The sequence below is a fragment of the Dermacentor silvarum genome, chromosome 7 (genome assembly GCF_013339745.2).
Source record: "Dermacentor silvarum isolate Dsil-2018 chromosome 7, BIME_Dsil_1.4, whole genome shotgun sequence".
NCBI classification, from domain to species: domain Eukaryota; kingdom Metazoa; phylum Arthropoda; class Arachnida; order Ixodida; family Ixodidae; genus Dermacentor; species Dermacentor silvarum.
In genome coordinates this window covers 14,364,378-14,386,917 of record NC_051160.1, presented here as the reverse complement: position 1 = coordinate 14,386,917, position 22,540 = coordinate 14,364,378, and the positions used below count along the sequence as shown (strand labels likewise).

Here is a 22,540-nt window from a genome sequence, read left to right as displayed (position 1 = left end):
AATTTTACGTTTGGCACAGAGGCTGAGTCACTGTGGCTTCATGAGTGCAAATTTGTGTGGTCTCAGGGCTCAAGGCTGTACCATTTGTTTGGTAACTCGTATAGTGACTAGATGATAATAGAACACACCCTTCTGGTAGATTTACGCCGAGCACATTGCGCATTAGTTACAAAGCTGTATTCTAGGAACTATTTGCTGGGTTGTGATGAAAATAAAAAACTGGCAAGAAATGTTTCCTCCCTCTGTTAAGCTGCCCTGTCTTGCACCATATGAGCATGCTTTTTTTCATTTTCATGTGTCTGTTAAAGCAGCTGCTATTAAGAAATACAAGCACGAAAGCACTTACTACATCAACCTTGAGATTCCTGAACTCATTTAAAAGCTTAGTCACTTGATAATCCTAACCACTCAAATAACCTGAGTAAAGCTCAGTGAGTAGAGCGAACCCACGACATTCGGTGTTACTTAAGCCAAAGTTTATTAAGGCACCGGTAATTAAGATACAGTTAACTAAGATACTCGAGCCCATTACCTTTGGTGAGAGTCGCACCCACGGCCTTTGGTGTTAATTATGAAGAAGTTAATTAAGGCACAGTTCAATAAGGTAGAATTATTTAGGCACTCGAACCTACGACATTTGGTGGGAGAGAAGAAGTAATAGGAAGTAACAACGCATTCGAATAAACATTTCAAGTAATTTAATTATTGTCTCGTGAGCGCGCAGGCTTTCGCCTTCATGCTCTTTAACGTACGCTAAAGCGAATGTCAACAATTTTTTATACAGGGGAACAGAATCAAAAGAGAACACGCAAGGAAGATACTGACATCATCAAATGGTCTCGCGTCGATCGTCCTTGTATGTCGCCATGGCTGAGAAACTGAGCAAGCCGGTCATGCCTAATTTTTTTTTTTGCACTTTGTCAATACGTCTTACATTGCTCAAGAGCTGAATGACGCATGTCCGTGAAGTAAAGGGCCGCAGATTGGCCAACCATGCGGGAAAGAAGGAATGTACTTATTTAATTACATTCCAAATAAGTTGTCTTGTTTGCAATATAAATTGTTTGTTTCATGTAAATATTCTGATTGAAAACATCTGATGAGTACCTCTACATAAGGTGACCATTATACGTACACCCGTGAGCAAAAATATACGGACCAGAGATTGCGCGAAAAAGCAGATTTTTCCACTGCCTGCGAATGAAACTTGAAATTGATGACTGCAGTCCAAACTTGGCAATGCGAACTTTCCAGGGTACTCGTCAATTTTCGTTTATGCGTGTTAATTACGAAGAAATTAAGTTTTTTCGGCGACCCTGTGGTCCGTATATTTTTGCTCACAGTTGTACATGTTGCTTTTATGCCAGTCATAATGAATTGTACACTCGCACTGCTTAACCTTCAATGAGTTGCTGCGTCAAGTTAACTGCTTATGCACAATACTTTTTACACAGGGTAAGAAGTTCTTCCTTGGCTGAACCCATATTTTATTTTTCTGCTTGAGTTAAGGCTTTAATTTTTTTGGAACCTTTATCAAGCAGCAAGCATTACATTTCTAAAAGGCCTGATTTATGCCGCACTTCTTCTATGGTGGTTTTATAAAAGTAAAAAAAAAGGAAAAGGCATTTCATGAATTAAAGTATGCTAAGCAGACTCTTAAAATTGGCAGAGGAAAAAAAAGATGAACAAGCAATCGCAAGCAAATCAGGAAGCTGTACTCGAAGTTTCACACGCGTGTTTAGTGGTATGGAGGGGTGACTTGTCGACCTACGCAGCTGTATTCCACGACAGTTGCGTATGTGTGCGTGCGTGTTCTTGCAATCTGTCACTACTATAACTACAGAAAAGGACGCCATCGTGCCGAACACAACCGAGTATCATCATCATAATCATCATCATCATCATCATCATCTTATTTTTATGTCCACTGGAGTACGAAGGCCTCTCTCAGTATAAATAGCAATACATGGGGATACATGGGTATTCTCGGACGAAACACTTTCGGTGATACTATCACTTTCGCATGACATAGTACGAGGCACGTTGGATGATTAGAGAGGTTTATCTCCACGAGCCCATTCAGCGAGCACTGAGAGCGATCGTCCGAGAATACATCCCATGTTGCGACATGATGCGATTGCATTACATTTATAAAAGGTGGCGCAGGTAAGATAACTTTGCAGTGCTTCGAACGGGGATGACCGCGCATGCGCAACACATGAAGCCACTGAACAAAATGTGACAGCCTAAAAGCCGCGTTTTCACATTGACGGGGAAACTTGAACTCACGTCAACTTAAATATGCCAGTGTAGACTGCTGTTGGCGATAGTTGCCACTCTCGAACACCTTTGCTAAGCCGAACGGTTGCCAGCTGCCAACAGACTTGGCGTGGTCCAATCGGAGTGCGCGTGTGATCCGCTTCCGCGGATTCGGCGTACACCAAATTGACAGTGTTCAAAAGATCGTATTTCCACACAAAATTGTTAGCATCGCATTGAAATGTCAACAGTAGCTGAGGCTGAGGAATGCAAATATCTTATGATATTTGTTAGCTCAGACACTGTGACGTCCACACAGTCATTATAGTTATAATAATGTTAAGCGTTGTTGTAAGCTTTTCTCGATGAGTTCTGAAGCAAGATACTCGTGCGGTGATAAAATTATATGCGTAATACTTGCTCACGTCAGAATCAGCTTTCAAGACCAAAGAAACGTGAACAGTGATTTGTTTGCTCGTGGTTTTAGTAGGAAAGTCATGACGTTTGTCGTCGTCTTTGACACATGATGATGATGATGATCCTTTATCATGGCTCGCACCCACTGAGGGGGATAGGCCAAGAATTTGACACATGTTTGGCATTCGAAACTGTTCTTTTGAATGTAGCAGCTGCGAACTTCGTCTTTCCAGTTATTCGGACAGTAATTGTAAAGAGTTTCCCAAGTGTTATTCTGTCGTTCATACTCCCGTGTGACTCTGAGTTCCACCGAAGAGAGGAAGTTGTGTATTAATCTTAAGAATAAATTGAATCTTGTGCCATATATTTTAAACCGAAGAAATATTCAAATACTCGCACTCTGTGTACATATACAGATATGATATTTTTCCTGTGTGGCATATTTTAGTTCATATGAAGAAAGCAAGACGTCCAACTCTCGAAGGCCTGTCTGATCAAAATAAGCGATAATTTAAGGAAGAAATACGGCCATTTGAGAGCCATCTTTCTTGTATAATAATAATGTGAGGAGAAAACTGCGAAGGAAAATATATTACATCTGTCACTAAAGAAAAAATAGAACAAAAGTTGTAATGTAACATCTTTACAGAATCTAAAATGAATTGATGCTTACATCTGACACAGCTTAGCCTATAATTCTCTCTTCTAAAAAAAATCTGTCTTTGAAAGAATGTTTATGACGTACCTTTTCAGAATTAGTATTAGTGGATCTTGTTCTTTTAAAGGTCTGTGGATCGATTCCTACATTCTGGTTATCTTCTGAAGCTAATCCAGAGAACCATTCATTGTTTGTCTGATGACCTGTAGTTGAGGGTCTCGTATTAATTGCGTAAGCATTTCTATGCTTACCCAACGAGAAAAATCGTCCGTCCGTCCCGTAAGGCAATCGCTGTCAATATAGAGCATGCCGCAGCGAGCGACTTTACCTTCGTGCTGCCTGTCGCTTCAACGTGAACGAAGCGGCGAGAACACAGCGCTCACGAAGCTCTCAGCACACGCCGAACCCAGCACCTTTCGCAGACCGCTTTCAAAGATATGGACCGCGCGGCCGTGCCATACGCAGCTAGTCGCCGTCGAGGTCCCCTTGATCACGGTTCATAATGGTTCGTTGTGGATGGATAAGACGCTAAAGAGCGATAACGGCTTATAATGATCGGAACGTCATCAGTGCACCTGGCCACCGCCACCAGCAGTTCTTTGCTAGCGTTACCAATGCACCTTGCGCCGCCGTCCACACCAGTACGTTTGTATTGGTCGGATCAAGTTCCATGACAGCGATAATGACACGGGGCTGCGCGGAGATGAGCCAGTGGCACAATGCTTATGCATGCTTAGACAATTCCCAGAGGAGTTTCTGCGTGAATCTTTTTTCAACATTCCCTATAACAGTATTCTGTTATCGCAGGGAATGTTTTCTACCGCGACCACAACACACACACACACACACACACACACACACACACACACACACACACACACACACACACACACACACACACACACACACACACACACACACACACACACACACACACACACACACACACACACACACACACACACACACACACACACACACACACACACACACACACACACACACACACACACACACACACACACACACACACACACACACACACACACACACACACACACACACACACACACACACACACACACACACACACACACACACACACACACACACACACACACACACACACATATCTATATATATATATATATATATATATATATATTTTGATCAAAATACCTGGGTTAGCCAGAGTATTCTGGCTCAAGTAAAATTGTGCTACAGGACATGGGTGATAGCAAAAAAAAAAATGGAAGAATTTGGCCACCATATAGGTATATATTTGTGCCAATTGGTTATATATGCTCATGGATTAAACTTGTCATACGAGCGGTGACTGCAGGAACTCATCTGCCAATGAAATAGTGGAATGGAAATGAGCTGGGCTCAAGGCGCCAACATTTTAAAAATGTCAACTACAGTTAAAGGCCACGCTAGCAGGAACATGTACTAGAATTTTTCCCGACTTTCTACCGGTCAACGAAGGTGCTTCAGGTAAAAAGGTCAACATCCTAGAACAATGCACACATTTCAGTATAAATCGACCTTCCAGTTACTCAGCTCTCACTCTAGTGCGCGGCTTGAAAGAATAAAAAGCCGCGACAGATCGAGACGAAGCCAACGTCTGGTTTCGGTTACGGAGCAACGAAGTAACAGGCCATACACAGGTAAGTAAACACACATGTTTGCCAGATAGGTTAAAAAATTATGGGGTTTTACGTGCCAAAACCAGTTCTGATTATGAGGCACGTCGTAGTGGGGGACTCCGGAAATTTGGACCACCTGGGGTTCTTTAACGTGCACCTAAATCTAAGTACACGGGTGTTTTCGCATTTCGCCCCCATCGAAATGCGGCCGCCGTGGCCGGGATTGCCAGATAGGTTAAGGTGATGTCGGGAAATCGCCTTGAAGGCCTCGAAATACATTGCTGACCACCTCACTGACCAATTCGCTTGCTGCTGAACAGGAAGCCATGGAGGCAAACGATGACCCGCCCATAACTTTGGAGTCAGACACGTCTATACACAACACCCCTTCAACGCTGTGAAAAAAGTAATAATAAAAGAGAACTGGTGGTGGTGGTAACATTAATTTAGGTTGTGAAGAATCTTCACCCCGTTTTTATAGGGGCAAGACTGCGGGCCACTTCCACGACGGACTAAATATATCACAGAAAAGTTAATACATGCCGGACGTGTTGTATGTGGCAAGGTGAATCACGTGGGCATTCTATTCGCCAATCTACAAGAGGAAAGCCGCACGAGGAAAAAACAAATAGTAGCACTTCCCCTGCCGAGGAAATGGCAGTTAGCGAAGCTTGTCGTGTGTTTCTTCGGTGTTCCTACGAACGAATTGCACTGACGAGTACCACGTTGTACTCGAACCACTACCGGTAACACGCACTACAGCTGGTTCCGAAGTTCCGGTCGAGAAACTCGCGTTGAGACCTGGCCGTCGCACCGGGGAAATAGGCACTAGCGTTGCCGAGGCTTTCACCACCTTTGTCGGGTTCCTGGAGGGCTAGACGACGCTGACGTTTGGCCTCAACGTCGCGCTCTCTCAAATCGGGGTCCGCGGCTCTTCGATCACGTTTCGCCTGGGCTTCGGAAGCCGTCGCGCTAGAATCGGCACATCGACGACAAGGCCTATCCCGAGTGCGTCCATTCTGGAAGGATTTCCATTAAATTTCTTCAAAATTTCACGTATTTGGGCTACGCTAAGCACTATACCAAGTCATCCCCAGCATTTTCCGGAATTTACTGATTATTGATGATTATCGACTAGCTAGTGATTGGCTTTCGATTGCTATCGCAAGGTATTGGCCACGTAGTTGGGCTAGGCTAACCACTACCAAGTCATCCCCCACATTTTCAGTAATTTATTGATTATTGTTCGATTATCGATTAGCTATTGATTGGCTATCAATTGGCTATCGCAAGGTATTGGCCACGTATTTGGGCTAGGCTAGGCACTACCAAGCCATCCCCAGCAGTTCCCGGAATTTATTGATTATTGATCGATTATCGATTAGCAATTGATTGGCTATCGATGACTGACTAAGCTTAAGTAGTCCCAACCTAGCTTAGCTAGACTTAGCCGGGCTAAGCTTCGCTAGTTCACATGCCTATGTGCCATTGCGCTAGGGCCCTTTCGGCACTACCGCCATGATCGGCCCCCATTTTTTGTTACACGCCGGACGGCGCAACGCCAAGCTTAAACAGCTCCGCTGGTAAGATAGAAGACGGCACACGCACGGGAAGAGGAGCACAATACTCGCTTACGCGCCTGTCGACGTTCAGAATTGTTCTAGCGCGCGAACTGCTTCGTGCGACAACGATAAATGAGCTTGTGTTCCCTGTCAAAAGATATTTGCTTCTGATAACGATCGAGCCTACAAGTGGGTTTAACTGCAGTCAGGTGCGCGACGGAAAAAAAAAATTGCAAAGGCTGTTACGATCGGCCAGCGGGGGAAGCGACCTTCGAACCTTTTATGATTTCCTGAGACAAATCGGCATGGTGGGGTCCGCAGTACGTCGCATCGGACAGACCAGCGGTGACACCAAGGCGAGCCGCGTTTGACGGCTACGGAGCTGATGGATGTCACCCGGCCACCGACCACGACGCTGGGACCAAGTAGTTCCTGTTAAAGTGCGTGCGACGTTTCCACACGGCCGTAACTAGCCGCCAAGGCCATTCGGCAGACGAACCCGCTAATGGCTGGACCATCCCAGGAACCAAGACGCGCCAGATTGGGTCAAGCGTGACACCCCCTGTCTACGGGCGTCCCCTCCGTTCTCTGTGACAGTGAGCCGTGAGAACCCGAGGCTACCATTCCAAGTGGTTTCGGGGAATAAAGGCGCCGTGGTGTTTATGCGCACCCCCATCCTCAAGGAGAGCCTTCGGCAACTTTGGACGCTCCGGTTGGAGGAAGGTGTGCCCGCAGGTTACCCTGGCCCTAGGGAGGACTTTGGGCTTTTAAGCGGACGTTTGCCGCTCATCACTTATGCTCTACCCGAAAGTTGTAGCTAGTGCTCTCCCACCTGATCAGATATGTAGCTAGTGCTCTCTCCCATCTGCTCTGTCATGTAGATCGTGCTCTCCCAGGACGATGTAGTCTGCTGAGATGTCGTAGCGCTGACATGGTACGATGTACTGCGCTCCGTACTCCGGCCAGTACGATGATGATCCCCTTGTTCTGTAAATAAGTTTGCCTCTTCCATGTAAATGAACCACCCGTTCCGTTTACCCTACCTCTCGACCTCGTAATCTTCACGAACGAAGCAACCCTCGTCAACTCTGTTCGTACTAAGGCGTGGGCCCGCTAAGCCTCCGTGTGACGCCCCGGTAGGGTAGGAAAGAGTGCGACCCTCAGTTTGACGTCGGACTCCGAGGCCACGACTTCCTACAAGGCATAATAACTATAGCCCAGTAAACTCATCGTGTCCGCCGGCAACATTCACACGTAGGTGGGTCAGTTGTATTTCAATGAGAATGAATTAACATTTGTAAAGAAAATTATGAAGAACCAAGCTCCGCTGCTATCCAAGAGTGCTGTTAGCATGCTTTGGGAGGAGGTTATTTGTGGCATTACGTTGCACTATGTGTAATGGGTGGCACATCCCTTACCGCCTCACTTTACCCATACTCGAAATCCAACCTGTACTTGGAGTGCTACTTCTTGAAGGACCAGTTTGCAACCTGTGAAATGTCTCAAACGGCAGCGTATGCTTCTTCAGCCAGAGGCGCATCTTCTCAGCAACAGCATCTCAAAACGCTAACTATCACGAGGGAACAATGTTAGAACGCTTCCATTATTACCGTAGCACTATGCGGTACCACCGCATGGTACCGGAGGGTACCACCAGTACGACAGTGCGGTTTTTATCACGCTGTGAGACAGCACTATGTTGGGTTCACGAAAACGATTAGATACGAATAAATCGCGGTTAGTTCCCAATTAAAGCTAACGGCTTTAAAAGTACTTCCAACCAAGGGCGGCACAGCAATAATGCGCCGCAGTGATTGGGGTGTCCTCACACGCGAAGGTGCGGTAGTATACGTGAAAGGAAGGGCAACGCTTTAATGACATTATTGAAGAAGACAATAAATTGTAGGGTTTTGATGTCCCGAAACCGCACAGTGGGTTAGGAGGGACGCCATATAGTGGGGAGCTCCGGAATATTTTTTGCCCCCTGGTGTTCTTGGTGAACACCTTGGTGACCAACCTGGTGACACCCCAAAGCACGGTACACGAGCGTTTTTGCATCCCGCCAATGTGATCGGAAGTCGAGCCCATGACCTCTTGTTCGGCAGTGCAACGTCATAACCGGTGAACAACACATGCAGGTAGATCGGAGAGAAGAAGAAAGTAAAAGATGTGGGTTTACAAGGGGTTAAGTTCAGAAAAAGAAATTGCATTGATACAGCGACCTCCAGTAGACGGGACAAATGCGAGCGGATACACACTGCTCCCGTGCCCTATAAACACACGAAGGTGAGGCTGTAGTGCACTGTATACAAACGCACAAAGATTTTAGACAAGGAAGTTGGCTAATCGGTGAACTTCCATCATTCTGGTTGCAACGGCAGAAATTGGCCTCCAACACGACCGCAAATAGTATAAGGTGCACGCTGAACGAATACAAGCAAACCTCTTTGTGTTAGTGTTCATCTCCGGTTGTTTTACTGTCAGTGCGCATGAAGGAATAATGTAAGATGCAAGCAACTAGCTGCAATGAGTATCGTGGTTTTGGTTCAATAGTGGGAAAATCAAACTTCGATACAGTCCCGACTATACAGTACCGGCCGCACAGTTCGATCATTTATGTGTATCCATGTCTGAAATATTGTTTTTCTAAGTTATCCCGTATCTACGTCTATCATTCAATTTTGTAAACAAAAATAGTCGGCCGAGCCTTTGCTTCACAGCATATTTGCCAGCCCCGTACGACGACAAAAGGCTAACAGGTACTTTGGTAAGGAGCGTTGGTTGTAAAAAAAATATTTTTATTGGTCTTCTTTCAGAAACCACGATGCATTTTCTGATCATCCTTACTGCATCAACTCCTCTAATGGCGCTGCTGCTCACTGGTATATGTTTTCTTTTTGTTAACAGCACCTTTTAAAGATTGCTGCTTTTGAACGTGTGAATCAGGAGGTCTAGTTGCTCGAAATGATTCGCCATACTGTGCTATATTTATTGAATTTCTTATCCCATAATTGCTTCATTAAAGTTCAGTGGACGCCACTTCGCCCCTGTCCGTTCTAGGTATGGTTAAATTCACCTGAAGTTCAGCATATTCTCCCGAAACACAGCTTCGGCCAGCACGTCACAGTGGGCGGGACCTTTCAACGGGGCAGCTCTTACGACTTCATTTTTCTCTAGTTGCGACGGCTTGAGGTGACGACATTTGACAGAGTCATCGACTATAACCCCTAGAAAAGTTTCCAGTCCAGGACGTAGTTGTTTGGACTCCTGTTCAGTAGGATTTTAAACAGCACATCGTCCTTCTACGGCTGGAACTCCCGACATTGTTCGAGCCGGGGAACCTTCTGTTCCTCTGAAAATGGTCGGCAGACATCATCCGCATGGTAGATTTGCTCTTTTGTAGACTGAAAGCGAGTTGTTGTCATGTCCTTTCTTTTAATTCGTAATTTATCCAGAAGTTTGTTTCGTTCCTCTGGTTACGATAGCAGTGAATATTGTGCGTTAGTGCTTATGAAGAAAGTCGTATCCACTACAGCCCTTTATAAAAATTTATATCAACATTTTTTAGACCGCCTTTAGACTATTGTTACTAGAACCTACCAAAAGTCAATAGGAATTGTTCCAACGGTCGTTAGGCTTCCTAACAACCCCCTAGTAACACCCTAGAAACAATTGGCCACCAGTATAATAGAAACGTGTTCATAGGCTGTCTGTAAACTTCCTGCTGTCTAGAAATACCTTTATTTATGCCTCCTAGCTATTAAAGTTCATTAAATTGAACCATGTTCATAGGCTGTCTGTCAACTTCCTACTGTCTAGAAACAAGTTTCTTAAGACTTCCTATGAATGTTCAGTAAGTTGAAGCATGTTCATAGGCTGTCGGTAAACTTCCTATGAACAATTTTACTAGTGCTTTCTTTAGACACCCTAGTAACATTGTTCTAACAATTGGCCACTTAAATTGAATAGAAGCACGTTTGAAGAATTTGTCAACATCCCACCAGCTTTCTACAAAGATTTTTTATTCCTCATCATTACTTTTTCAATTATTTCAAACATCCTACCATCATGTTTCCTTTAGACATTCTAGAAATATTGTCCACAATTGGTGACAGTATTTGAATAAAAACATGTTCAACGCTGCTTATAATTTTATACTAAACTGGAAATTTATAACTTTAGATCACCCAATACACCAGCATACCACCCTACAGTGCGCAGAGCCTTAACTATTCATTTCATTTATTGGGCGCCATTAACGTCGGGCCGCCTTATGTATATGTTTATGGGATCTTACTGGAGAGAGAGAAAAAAAAAACATTTATTGATGACACAGTGTCCCGAGTGAGGCCCGGTATCCTCCTGAGGTGAGAAGGTTCCTTAGTCCAGGAACCCTCTGGCGACGAGTTGTTGGTCTTCCAGGTCACCGAGGGTGAGCTTGGCCTCCCACGTTTCGGCTAGGTGGTCTTCGTTTGCTTGTGGAGCTCGGTTCGCGTCGGTTTCCAGTTGCATTTGGCTGTCTTCATGGCACGGGCATTCCAGGAGCAAGTGTGCCAGGGTGTCGGGAACGTTGCAGAGTGGGCAGAGGTGGCCGTGGAGCGTCGGGCAGAGGCGGTGCATTATCGCTCCGGTAGTGTACGTGTGGCTTTGTAGGCGTCTGAGGGCCACGCTTCCTTCTCTGCCGAGTTTTGGGTGCGGTGGAGGGTACGCCTGGCGCTCGAGCCTGTAGTGTTGCAATATCGCCGAATAGTTAGTGGGTACGGCCTCCGCCTCTTCTGCCGCGGGGCGGAGAGCGTGTGGGGTGAGGGGAGCGAAGCTGACGTGCCCGCGGGCAGCGGCGTGCGTCGCTTCGTTCCCCTCTAGTCCCTCGCGTCCGGGCACCCAGGTTATACGCAGGTATACGGGAGCGGAGTGCTACGTCATTTTAATATCTTGAGTGCATCAGCCGAGATGCGGCCCCGCGATAAGTTTCTACAGGTGGCCTGACAGTCGGTGAAAATGACTGCTGCGTCTGTACATATGGTGGTGGCGAGAGGGATTGCCGCTTCTTCCGCCGTTTCCGGGTTCCGTGATTTGTCGGCTGCCGATGCTAACTCGCAGCCTCGGGAGTCTACGACGCTGAGAGTGTACGCGTTTCGATGCGGATACTTGGCCGCATCGGTGTAGCGGGCGTCTGGGTCTTCCTTGAATCTTCGTTTAATGGCGCCGGCTCTAGCTTGCCTTCTACTCTTGTGGTACTCTTGCGGTGCTCGTTCCGGTTATTAGGCCATTGATGAAGCCTCTGGAGACGTCGTCCGCGGTTCGTATGTTGCCTTTGACTTTGTGGTAAGTGCCTCCGAGCTGTATTCTGTTAATGCTGACCAGCATCTTGGCGTCTTCCTTGTCGGCCATGCTTGCGATGATTAAATTTTCGATTCTCTGAACTAGCACGTGTACTTTGTCATTGAAGTCTTGCTGCGATAGTCCACTCGCACTACCGATGGCATGCTTGACTGCGACGGTGTTCAATTTGGCGAGGTTAGGTCAGGGTTAGGGATCCGGCATCGTCAGGATCCTGACGATGCCGTGCAGTGTGCCATGGCTATGAACGCTGTGGATCATACGTAAGTCTATGACGATGGGGCGGACTTGGCGCAGTAAATGCACTACTCAGCCATCGCGCCGAGCGAAAACAAGACGCCGGTGTTCTTGCTCTGTGACGTACATGCCGAAGACGCTCAATGTAATCGATAATGATAATATATAAATTCACTATAGCACTATTCACTACAGCAGACCGACCGTAGTCACAGCTTCGCTGGCTTCCATCTTCACCGTAGTGGAAGGGCTCTGAACTTTTTTATTAAGTATATATGTGCCCATATTCATAAAAAAACTCGCCAGTATCGTCCAAAGCGCGAAACACTGAGACCGATAGCAAGGTTTAGCTTTGCGCTTGAACACCTCGGACGGTGTTCGAAGGATACGCGGGTGCGACATGTCGGCGCGGCACAGCACGCACGCCAAACATCTGCTGGGTAGAAGGAACAACACCCTGGCCTCTTCCAGGCGTCTCACAACGCTGGAGTGGTGAGGATGAAAAGGGTGCTAGACGGAATCAATATCGGATTTAATATCTCATCCAGAAAGGCTGGCAGGACAGTAGAGCTGCAGCTCCCAGGTTTGTTTTATGCGGCCGACATCGCGCTGCTTGCTAGCAGGCAGTGATATGCAACGTATTCCTAATATCTGTGGACAGTAAGGTGAGGGTTTAGGATTGAAATTACGCTTTAAAAATTAGGGCTTACTATATTCAAAGGAAACAGTCAACAGACAGTGGCAATACAGGGGCCAGGAAGTACTTCGGGTAAAAGAATACAAAAACCTAGGTGTACAGATAAACTAGGGCCATATATATATATATATATATATATATATATATATATATATATATATATATATATAGCAGGAAAAAAATAAAGCAACGAAGTAGATAAATGCGGCCATACTGAAACAAATAGCGCTATGGGGATACAATAGGTACGAGGTGTACCGGGGTGTGCTCGTATAGGCTTCGTACAGTTCTCCGTAAAAATCGAGTACCTCGGTTCCCCTTGTTCTTGCTGGCGTGGGATTGCAGAACCTTTCCTTGCTTTGACCGACTTCTGAGTCCGCGATAGACTGACTTCTTTTTTTTAAATTAGTTTCACAGATGCATCGCAGGTACCTTGCAGTTGAGGAAGTAAGTATTTAATGTGTTTGAAAATTTGTACTCGCAATTACAGATCTGACATACTAAGGAGCGAGTACAGTAGGTAAAAAACTGCTCAGTAGGATTAGAGCAATGACCACGTTAGCGATGTAAAACGCATAACGTGTCCCTCATTTCTTTGTGCAAAATCAATTATTCTTCGCACAATTATAGAATGGAATGTCATACAATCATGCATAGCTACTGAAGTTAACTTACCATCTTTCCAAACCTTGTAGCAGGAAAACGGTTAGAGCTAGTAGTTAAGTTATTGTTGTTATGATATGGTGTATATTAACATATTGTGTATCAAGTGTCTAGAGATATCAAGATTTACTGCATGTGTGTATTTACTGTGCGTTTACTGCGTTATTAGTTTACTGCGGCATTATAATACTGTGTTTACACAGTATTATATTACTGTAGGTTTATTTCATGTCTCTGCTGTAAACAATGTATTATTATATTTCATGTTTGAGTTTTATTTCACGTTTCTGATGAAAAATATATTATTAGTTGTATTTCCAGCGCTAGTACTGTATTTTTCATGCATGTGTTTGGGTCGCTTCCCCCCTCCTCCTATGTAATACCCTCGCATGAGGGCCCTTAGGGGTATTGGGAATAAATAAATAAATAAATAAATAAATAAATAAATAAATAAATAAATAAATAAATAAATAAATAATAAATAAATAAATAAATAAATAAATAAATAAATAAATAAATAAATAAATAAATAAATAAATAAAGACAAATACCTTATAAGCTTAAGTTAGTTGAGGACGGTGGGCTTCAGAGTCCCTAAGTCCGGCGGTGTTTTTCCGTGCTTCGACAATGAATTCCGCCAAGTACCTTATGTCCTAGTATATTGCCGCATGAATCGGCCACTGAGTAGTCGGTTTCACTGCTAACACATTTGAGTGAGACCTGAAGCAGTTGTTCCAGAGCTTTTTCTATGAATGTAAACATCTAAGAACGTGATGTTGTTCAAACAAATCACCTTATGATGTTTTTCTTCTTACGAACTAGAAGCTGTAACCAGCCGTGAAGCCCCAGCCTGCAAGATGCCAAGCCAGCCATTTTTCGAAGATATCGAAAGCGACAATCTCACCATACTATATATATATAACGAAACCAGTGGATTGTGCCAAGATGTCCTCATTGATAAGCACCGTAACAATACGTTCCAGTACTTCTTTGATTGTGTGTCTCTGTGTGAAACTGGTATGTATGAAGGCTGGAAATCTTTTCTCAGACGCTGTAATATGGGCACCACCTTTAAAGAGCACCTCATCAGGTTTTGGCATTTCAAACAAACAAACGAAATCAGTGCACAAATCACGTGGTAATGATGACATTTGCCAAATATTACTTATTTTAGAATTTATTTTGAAATACCCAACGGGGTGACGTGGGGTATATTGCGTAGATCAGGCGTCATATAAAGTTTCATTACACGACAAGAACTGAAAATTACAACGAATGACTGCGCGTCCTTATTCTTAGAGTATCCCATCTATAATCGCCAGCAAAGACAAAGGTTTAGTCTACAACGCCAATTAACAGAACTGCACAGGGTGCAGCGAACAGTAGCCGTCAACAACGGAAATACAAGGAATCTCAGAAAAGGCAAAACAAGCAAAGCCACCACCGTGAACGCTCTACGCACTATAAGAAGACGCCAAGAAATCAGAGAGGTCCGACGCACTGTGAGAATAATTGTTATGCGAGGAGAGTGGTAGATGCACATTTGAATGGTTGACAGTGCCGCATGTATTTTTTTTCCGATAGCAACTATACGGACAATCAATGTGGCTTTACACGCAAGCCATCGCCGCCGCCAAGCTTTCAGGGTATTGACGGCGCCTGCGAGGCCCACGCGCGAAGGGTAAGGACTCCAGAGACGCGAGTGACGCGCAGTGCATTTGGCTGCAAATTATACCCAAGTGGACGCGTACCGTCACGCCCCGCACAATCGGCTCTGCGTGAGAGACATGGTGGCGTTAGGCCTTCCGCTACTGGCGTGAGCGTTATGCGCAAATGCGGTAGCGTTCCTGCTGATCAGCCGTGCGCACTCCACACCGTGGTGCATACGCTGCTTCGACCGGAACGAACAGCAAACGCCAAGCTGAAACCTTCTGATCTTTTCATTGGGCGCCGACAGATGCCCATTATTTTCCGGTGGTCTCATCTGGAGCGCCATCATGATGATTTAACGGCATCCCCTTTGAAACGGGGCGATGACAAATAGTCACCTAACCTGCTTGATTCAATCAGCCATGTTATACATGTTTATCTAGCGATTTTGTATACATTTCATTAATATTTTCCCCTCAAAATCTACCTTGCACCGCCACCTATGACTGTAAGAGATCAGGTCGTATCAATCTCTTCTATGCTTTTTTTTCCCCACTAATACTCTAAACGTCTCTGGCTTATCTCGACTGCTGACTGGTTGATTCTTCCGTCCACTTTAAACCCAGGCGCTTCTGGAAGGTGTACGTTACCTACGGTTCTTACTGGATGAATCCCTTCGCACTCCATTAGGATATGCTGAGTGGTTTCTGGATCTTTACTGCAGCATGCATGCACATGTCTCATCTAGTTCCGAATATTTGTTCCGATATGTTTTGGTCCTTAGGCAACCGGTTGGAGCCTCATATAGCAAGGCACTGCCCTTTGTGTTATCGTACAAATTTTCCCTTCTAATTTCTTTCTTTTCATTCTAGTAAATATCCATGGTAATTTTTGTTTCCATTCTTTGCATCCAATTCACTGTCTCTATTTCCCTCACTTTCTTTGTGATGACTCCTGGTTGTCTATTTACAGTTTAGATTATCCTGTACTTAGTTGCCAACTTCCTTGACCTCTTCCTCCATTCTGTGTCCACGCTTTTCACGTTCATTCTGTGTCCGTGCTTTTCATTCGGCGAGCATGAAACAGTTGAGCAGACGACACAGAGGTACAAGTTGCAAATTGTATTTATGGTTGTTTATATACGTTCGCGTGAACGACGAGACCGCCACCCCGGAGGAAACAGCCGGAGGAAACTAGACGCGCGTGACGTTTCGACGGCACCGCCACCACTGGAGAGCGGAAGGAAAAGAAACTATAGATACGCAAGCGCTTCGAATACCGACAAACAGAGGGCGGTGCGAACGTAGACATGGCCAACGCGGGTCGGCCTTTTGGGCTAAGGTCCCCAGTGGCTTTCACCTACCACAATGTGAGAAGACTTCAATAAACAAACAGAGCAACCACACGGACACACGCACACACTGGCTTTCCTTGAAGGAAAGTTACAAATATGATCGAAACAGAGTATGTAAACAACGTTTTCAAAAACTTCTGTTCTCACCCTTGTGCCTGAACCTCTTTGGGTCCCAGGTGTGACAAGTGTAGTTCAAGGGCACGTTACAAGTCCCGGAGCTCCCCACCCGGAGTCCTCAGGCGAAAGTGCCATTGTGCTTGGACCCTTCCTGTCCTATCTCCGGGATTGGCCTACGAGAGCGGAGTTTTTGCTCGCACTGATGAAAGTTTCACAGGACCCTGCCATAAACAGCTTCGATGTCATAAAATTGTCGTGTGATCAGATACCCTTATTTCAGAGCCTCGCTGAACAGAGACTGCGAAATAACGCGAAGATCGTCGTGAAAGCAGAAGCTGAGAGTGAGTGGCGTGAACGTGAGACAGTGGACCGCCAGGGAGCTATACATGAAGCATTATGGGCTGTGAGGAGACAGCGATATAAAATAACAAGCAATGCCGTTTTAAAGTTTGCGTCTGCTACAAATAAATTTATTTGTAAATTTGTGTAAAACGACCTTGGCCAAGCGTGCAGTATATGTAACAAACTGTACGTGGCTCTCACAAATTCAATTGATACTCATAAAATTGTACTCCAAACATTGTTGCAGAAATCAACCAAGACGATTGTCAAAGTAAGAGGTTAGCTTATACGCACAGCAGAAATCAAATCGCCTCATTTGCAATACTTTCGAAATATGTTGCTGAAGTCGATAATTGTGTTTGATGATGCCGTCACAAACTATAGTGGACATGTTGTGATAGTCGACATGACAGCGTGATGACAATGGTGTAACGACGATTGGGATGATAAGGGCGTGTCGGCGTGACGATGACTGCAGCATGACGAAAACAGCATGGCGGCAACGAAATCACGATAGCGTCCCGACGACGGCGCGAGGACGGCGCGACGATGGCAGGGTATGTGCAGAACCAAACCATCTTGCAGCCTTCTGCTTCCCTCCTCTATTCACTTGTGCTATCTACCCGGGAAAATTTGGCAGACATTCAACAAGAAATGAAAATTCACCTCAGAATATACTTAAAGTGTACAAAAAAATGTGGTTGATCCCTCTTATATAGGAATCGGTATAGAACACGAAAGTGAAACGTGTCTTCACAGAAGTAGTGTAATGTTTATTGCACATTGATATATAATGTCTATTGGTGTTTTGTGGCTAAAGCGCCCTTAGGCGTTGATGCACCCACGCTGACGCCTGGTGGCACGTCTCCTCCATCACGACTACCAACGTCGATGACCATGAGCAACCGTCGTGCATATGGAAGCTGCACTACGCTGCACACGCTAGCACAACGCGAAAGACGAAGCACGTAACTGACACACTAATACAACGCGCAAGACAAAGCACGTAACTGAATCGTCACCGAGTCAAATCAGCGCGTACAGCGCGTCGTAATTGCAGCCTCCGCGATCAACTTCAGAAACATTTTCAGAGCTAATTGCGGAGGCCACGCTCCGCTGTGCTGAGTACGGTGAACGCCACCTAGGTGGCGTTGGTAGTGCTTCTTGATTAGAGTTACTGTATATGCTCCCTCGGAGTCATATAGGCTGCTGATGATATCATGATCATGATATCATGATATCATGATGATCAATATAGGCTGCTGATGATATGCTCCCTACGGGAGCAGAGTTGCGCGTAGGTCCGCCATCTTGCCTGGCAAGCAACCAAACCTATGTGGTGAAGCCGAACTCCGTTTTTGCAGGCGACATGCCTACCGTGTCGTCGGTCGACCATGGGCGCTTTTCCATCGCATGTGGACCGCTTTTCCGTCTAATCGCAAACAAAGCGCATGGAAACAGCTCACTAGATAAAATAGTCAAGAAGAAAAAAGGCACTGCTGATTTTTAACGCGCGGCGTGAGATGGAGCGCGAATAATATTAGTTGTTTTTTGGACTTGTGCGTTTACCTGTGCACCTTCTCGGAACTTTCCGCTTTCCGAGCGATTGGTGCACTTGGGAGCAGAGCACCCGGTCAATTAGAGAGGTTTAGCTTGTCCGGTTATCGGGTAAACGCAGGCGGACCGAGCGTTGGGGCCTGTTGGCGGAACCGTAAACGTGAGCGGCCTGTATGGTGCTGCCATCTGGTGGTGCAGAGCGCAAACAGACAAAAACAGCTAATACGACAGTAACCAAGTGTATTTTACTTCGCTGCTGGCGTAAGTTTTCGGCAGCAACACGATTACGCCACTGCCGAAAATTTACACCAGCAGCGAAGTAGAAATCACTTGGTTACTGCAAGATTAGCTGTTTTTGTCTGATTACGGTGGAATTTCGATGGAACTACGATTGAACACCTGTGAGATCTGCTGCGCACGTTGTGTTGTTCCGCAGCTGACACGCACGTAACAGCGAACGCCAAGATCGACCAGATTCGCTTTGAACTTGGCTAGCGTTAACTTGCGTCAATCCAGTTCGCTGCAGCGGCGGCGTCGGGAAATACAAGAAACTGGCCGGAGCATCAGCTTCTCCTCAGTGCACGGTTGCTTGGAACCCACGTGATGGCGTTCAGCCAATGGAGGCACGATCGGCGTTCATAAATCAGACGCGCAACTCTGCTACCTTTGGTAGCATATACAGTAACTCTATTCTTGATGCCAGCGTCCCTTCGAATGCTGGCGTCGAGGCGTCGTAGTGCTGAGACCACCGAAGCGTTCACTGTCGGTGCGCGTTAGTGTCATAATGCAGTACTTCTCTTTTCTGCTCGTAGGCGGCGGCACCGCCCCGAGCAAGAGCGCGGGTACACGGAGGAGTGTTAGATATATAAGGCGCGTCTGTGTAGCTCTCTGCAAATGCGTTTGTGGCGCAATGGGTTAAACGCTCGGCGATCTATCGTCGCGGACCGAGAGGTCGTGGGTTCGATTTCCAAATTTTGCATGTTTGTGGAACTTTTTCTTCTGGTTTCTTTCTTTGTATTATGTTCGTGTATGTTCGTGTGACGTATTTCCGTGACGGAAATACGTCAGTGAAGTCTTGGTGGACCCCGGCATAAAACACTTTCGTGTTAACAATATTTATGATTTATTCAATATTACCTTATCACACCTCTACATTTTAATGCATTGTGCAATATTGATTTTATCCACAGCTTATATTAAACGACCTGCAACCATGAATTAAATCCGCAAAGTATTGAATGTTGTGCCATCATAATTAAGCAGCTTTTACAGCGGAGCTGTTAAAAGTCGAGCTTGGTCCGTGCGCAGCGATATTCGCAGCATAGCCAAGTCGGGAGAGGGGCAAATGTATAGCGAAAGGGAAAGCTCTCAAGAGGGAAGAGAGTGTGGTGAGGTGGTAAGTGGTAAGTGGTTCTTGAGGGAAAGGGAAAGGTTGGCGCTATCTTCTGCAGCCCTTGAGGGAGCACGGCTCAGCGCCAACGGGGAGGGGTAAGTGGGAGCGAAAGAAGGGATAGAGTGGAGACGCCATGGCTGGGCGAAGCAAAACCGGCAGGCATAGGCGGCACGTATCAGGCCGAGATGGAAGGCCTTGGTGTGCTGCAGAGTCTGCAGGGGTGTTGTGCCAGGCCGGTCAGGCCCGGGGTGGAGTGGGAGGCCGTAGGGCCTTCCCGCTTGTAGAAATGTCCTTAGAGGCGTGCGGAGAGCCCTGACGAGTCAAGGAACTCCACGACGCCTCGAAGTGCAGAAAGGTGGTGTCGGCCGGGGAAGAGGAGATCTTCCTCCTTGTCACAGGGGAGGCCCAGGCGGCGGAACTCCTGCAGGAGTGGGCCCCGCTGCTGGAGGTACGCCGGGCAGGCCAGCAGGAGATGTTCGATCGTCTCCGGCTCCCCGCAGGAGCTGCAGGCCGGGGACGTCGCTCGTCCCAGTCGGTAGCTGCGTGCTGCCGTCCAGCTGCAGCCGATGCGGAGCCGGAGAAGGAGCGAGGTCTCCCTGCGAGCCAGGCCTCGCTGGGGGAGTGGTCGTGGGGGGCATCCCAGTGCCACCCGTTTGTCTGGGTGGTGGGTCGCCAGGTGTCGCCGCAGCCTCAGTCCTGTGAAGTCGCCCTCCGTCACGGCCCGACTGAGGGGCACAGTGGTGTGGTGGGCGTCCTTCGCCAGGGTGTCGGCTGCCTCGTTGCCCGGGATCCCTACGTGGGCGGGGATCCAGTGCAGGGACACCGGGTGGCCTGCGTCCTGCAGCGCTGTCAGCCGGGTAGACAGCAGTGCGACTCCAAGGCTGGCGCTTTCTGGCCTCTGCAGGCCGAGGAGGGCTGCCCTGGAGTCGCAGAGGATGGCCGCTGGTACCCCAGGAAGCTCCTCAGAGAGTAGGTCGACGGCCAGGTGGAGGCCTGCCACCTCCGCTGCAGTCGAGCTGGCGTGTCTGGGCAGTCGACACTGCCTGCTCTTCTGCAGGGCTGGTGCCGTGCAGGCCGCCGTGGCAGAGCCGGTTTCCGGTACCACCGAACCGTCGACGTACACCAGGAGGTGGTCTCCGAGGGTCTCGTCCAGGAGGCAGGCGGCCGTCTGCTGCAGGGCGCAAGCGGGTGAGCGCCTCTTCGAAATCCCGGGCAGCTCCGTGGCGATGGGGACAGGAGGCCTCTGCGGTGGGGGCAGCTGTACCGCATTCGGCGGTGGGTTGCCAACCACCTCCTCGTAGAGGCGGCACAGCTGACCCATCCTTGAGGAAGGCCGGGACTGGAGGCGACGCAGCAGGCCTCTGCCATCAGGAGCATGGTGGAGGCGGTCGACGTGCCTCAGCCCCTGCTGCAGGAAGAGGAGCGACAGGGGCCATGCTCCAGCCTCCGCAAGGGTAGCGGCAATCTGGGAGCTCCGGGGGACGCCCAGGCAGAGTCGGATGGCCGCCCGGTGCTGCAGCTCCAACTTTTCGAGGCGGCGTGGCGGCAGCGCCACCAGCGGGAGGGCGTACCGCAGGCGTGATGTGGCCGCCGCCTCGTAGAGCCGCAGGGCCCACTTCACCGAGCAGCCCTCTCCATGGGCAAGGAGCTGCGACACGGCCTTGCGGACCCTGATGGTCTGGGTCTGCATGGCCCCGACTGCCGGTAGCCAGGTTAGCCGGTGGTCGATGCGCAGCCCAAGGTACGACACAGTCGTACTCCATGGGATGCGCACGCCTTCCAGCTGCAGCCGGGGAGCTGAGCGCCGTGCCGCTGCTCTCGGGTGGACGAGGAGGGCCACCGTCTTCCCCGTCGAAACCGAGAGTCCGATGCTTCCCAGGTAGGCGGCCGTGGTGTCCAGGGCTCTCTGGAGGGCCAGGCACACGTGGCGGCTTGACTGTGGCGGTCCCCGCACCCACAGGGCGATGTCATCCGCGTAGATGGAGCACTCCACCTTGTAGTGAGGGTCGGTCGGCAGTGCAGCAGGCAACCGGGCCAGGGCGAGGTTGAAGAGAAACGGGCTCACCACTGACCCTTGTGGTACGCCTGCTGCGACCGGACGGGGAGTGCTCCTTGCATGGCCCACGCGGACCCTGAGGGTGCGGTCGTTCAGGAACGATGACAGGAACCGCCGCAGGTTGCCGCCAATGCCCAGGAGGTCCAGAGCCTGCTGGACGACCGCATGTGGGAGGCCATCGAACGCCCCCTTGACGTCGATGAGGAGGAGCATGGCGAGGTCTCCGCTGGCCCTGGCGTCCTCCAGGGTGGAGACGACGTCTGCGATGGAGTCCGCAGTGCACCTTCGGCGCCGGAAGCCTGTCTGCTGGTCCGCGAGGAACCCGCAGGCGCGGGCCACCCATTCGAGCCGTGCCAGAGCAATGGCCTCCATCACCTTGCAGGCAGCGGAGGTGAGAGAGACCGGTCGGTATGAGGACAGCTCGTTAGCCGGCTTATTGCTCTTCAGAATGGGGGCCACGATGGCTGTGCGCCAGGCCTCCGGCACCTGTCCTGACCACCAGATGTTGTTGTAGCAGTCGAGCAGGCGTCGTTGCTCACTGGTGGCCAGGTTGCGGAGCATCTGGAGTGTCACTCCGTCTGCTCCCGGTGCA

General features: G+C 48.1%; 1 protein-coding gene across 1 annotated transcript in view; it reads left to right on the top strand.

Moving 5' to 3' along the window:
- The first annotated feature begins 4,967 nt into the window (after positions 1–4,967).
- Positions 4,968–22,540, top strand: part of LOC119458584 (uncharacterized) — a 360,297-nt gene continuing 342,724 nt past the window's right edge. Inside the window, exon 1 of the mRNA XM_049670231.1 lies at positions 4,968–5,001. The gene's annotated coding sequence lies outside the window, so the exon portion shown is untranslated. The remainder of the gene's footprint in view (positions 5,002–22,540) is intronic.